Below are 3,156 nucleotides of genomic sequence, written 5' to 3' on the forward strand. Positions count from 1 at the left end.
TCAAACCAGACAATCCTAAATGAAATCAGTCCTGAATATTCATTGGAAGGAGACTGGTGCTGAAACTGAAGCTCCAATACTTTGGCCACCTGATGTGAAGACCTGACTCATTGGAAAAGACCCTGATGCTGGGCAAGATTGAAGGCAGGAGGACAAGAAGGGTGACAGAGGATGAGATGGTTGGGCAGCATCACCAACTCAATGGACATGAATTTGAGCAAGCTCTGAGATACAGTGAAGGAGGACAGGGAAGCCTGACGTGCTGCAGTCCATGGAGTCACAAAGAGTTGGACATGACTAAGCAACTGAACTGAACTGAACCAGAATATAAGAAAGAAGGCATAAAGCTGTTTAAAAATGAAAAACAAAAAAAGTTTTGAAAGGGTAGCTAAAGCAAGGATGAATGTGAAGAAATATACAGTCAGTGAAATATAACCATCACATGACATGTTTTCTTTTTCAGTAGAAGTGTAGCATGCATACACGTGTGCTTAGTCACATCCAATTCTGGGTATCCAACTCTGAGACCCCATGGACTATAGCCCACCAGGCTCCTCTGTCCATGGGATTTCCCAAACAAAAATATTGGAGTGAGTTGTCATTTCTTTCTCTAGGGGATAGTCCCAACCCAGGGATTGAACTTACATCTCCTGAGTCTCCTTCTGGCGGATTCTTTACCACTGAGTTGCTGGTAGCTTTCAGTAAAACAAAAAACCTCCCATAAACTAGTGATGGGAGTAGAAGGAGGTTAACAGGAGAAGGAGTGCTTGGTGGCCAGCGCTGTTCTCTGTCAAACTGAATTGGGAACCACTCTTCCTAACTGCTGCTGCTGTTAAGTCGTTTCAGTTGTGTCCGACTCTGTGCGACCCCATAGATGGCAGCCTACCAGGCTCCCCCGTCCCTGGGATTCTCCAGGCAAGAACACTGGAGTGGGTTGCCATTTCCCTCTCCAATGCATGAAAGTGAAAAGTGAAAGGGAAGTCACTCAGTCGTGTCCAACTCTTAGCGACCCCATGGAGTGCAGCCTACCAGGCTCCTCCGTCCACGGGGTTTTCCAGGCAAGAGTACTGGAGTGGGTTGCCATTGCCTTCTCCGACTCTTCCTAGCTAGTAGGTGGGTTAGTCAGCAGGTGAGAGGGCAGATTTGGGTGTGCCAGCCACTAAGCCAACATCTTGGTCCACTCATTTTCACAGCACCCCTTTGAAGCAGGCAACTGTGATTATAACTCTCTTTTCAGGATATGGGAAGGATACAGAAAATGCACTCTTACTTTCTATGCTCATAATCCTAAAGTAGGCATTGGAGAAAACCTAGCTCTGGAAATTTCTACTCTAGGAAGTAATAATCATGATAAGATTCTAATTAAAGCAGGATTTTTCTCCTAGGAGTAATGATACCATGAGAAATCGAGATTACCTCCATCATTCCTGGAGTTCTGTGTGTGTGCGTGTGTGTGTGTCTTTGTGTGTGTGTGAGACAGAGAGTAAGAGAAAGAAAATGACTTTTGCAAATTAAAGGAAATACTGGCTCTGAAAACTAGAAACCGCTTTCAGTAATTATAATCTCATTCATTTAAGAAATATGTATTGAGTGCCTATTAGGTAGCACCAAGGGGATACAGTGAGGATGGTGAGCGATTTGCTGTTACCCTCACGTAGTTTAAAGTCTAACAAATAATACCAAACACCAACAAGACAAAAGGGGTGAAACAAAGTAGGGCAGAAGTTCAGATTTCAGGAGGCATATAGCATCCTGGTACATCTCCCAGCAATCCGAGCATTGTCAGATTCCATGCTAGCAAGGGTAGTAGCTGTCTATGTTGAATGTGGACTTCCAGGAAATGGTGAAATTGTATGTGCACAGACTGCAATACTTTCTATCTTGGCTTCAGTTTAAGAGCGGTTTCTATCTGAGCACTTCTGAATCGTTTGTAGTTATGATGTTGAAACCCCTGGTCTGGAGGTCTCATTCTACAGATACTGAAGGAGGCAGAATAAGGATCTGAGGCCCAAAGAGTCTCAAGCAAGTTAGTGGGATTCACTTGGGGCTCCAAAGCCTGGGTAATAGCTAAAGTATGGTCTTCTGGAATGATAAGGAGGAAAGGAACACCTGGTACATAAATAACTTTGTAAAATTGCCATGAGCTAGTCATGAGCTAACTCAGAACATCATAAAGACCAGACTGGGACATTCCATGTAGGCTCAAAAGGAGTTATTTAGAACTGTAGATTCAGCTTTCAAATGAAAAGAAAGGATGTTCTTACAGATCATACTCATCAGGCCAGGTATAAAGGCCGAATGGTCAGAAACAATTAGATGGCCATCTTTCTGTCACTAAGCTGCTTTTATTTAGGGAGGTAACAAGTTTTGCAGGTAAACTGATTCCTGATTAAATCCCAACTCAGCACATTCTAGCTCTGTAGTGCTGTATTGGGTCATTTAACTTTGCAGAGTCCAATTTTTACCATATGTAAAATAGAGCAGAACCCAGACAGCAAAACTGCTATGGTGATAGTTTAGTTGCTAAGTCATGTCCAACTCTTTTGCGACCCCATAGACTGTAGCCCACCAGGCTCCTCTGTCTTTGGGAATTCCCAGGTAATAATACTGAAGTGGGTTGACATTTCCTTCTCCAGGGGATCTTCCTGAGCCAGCGATCGAACTTGAGTCTCCTGCTTTGCAGGCAGTCTCCTGCAGTTACGACCGGTGGCTCAGTGGTAAAGAATCTGCCCGCAAGGCGGGAGATGCGGGAGGTGCAGGTTCCATCCCTGGGTCAGGAAGATCCCCTGGAGTAGGAAAATGGCAACCCACTCCAGTAAACTTGCCTAGAAAATCCCACAGACAGAGGAGCCTGGCGGGGTCACAATCCATGGGGTCACGAAGAGTTGGATGTGACTGAGCACACAGGCACACATGCTACCCAGTACCGTAGACTTACCTATTCCTGAAGCCACTTACTGCTGACTACTCAGGAAGCAGTTCATTATATTTCTGCCTCCTGGAGTCTGACTCTCATTTCGGAGTGGGTTTTCCCTTTCTGTGGAAAGAGATGGCCTTGCTTCAGATCTCCTTCCTGCTGTTTTCAGTGGTGTTCTGCACAGTCATATGTGACGTCATCTTTCACATTTCTGTTGACCAGACTCTCTCCCTAGTGAC

The sequence above is a fragment of the Capricornis sumatraensis genome, chromosome 10 (assembly GCF_032405125.1).
Source record: "Capricornis sumatraensis isolate serow.1 chromosome 10, serow.2, whole genome shotgun sequence".
Taxonomy (NCBI): Eukaryota; Metazoa; Chordata; class Mammalia; order Artiodactyla; family Bovidae; genus Capricornis; species Capricornis sumatraensis.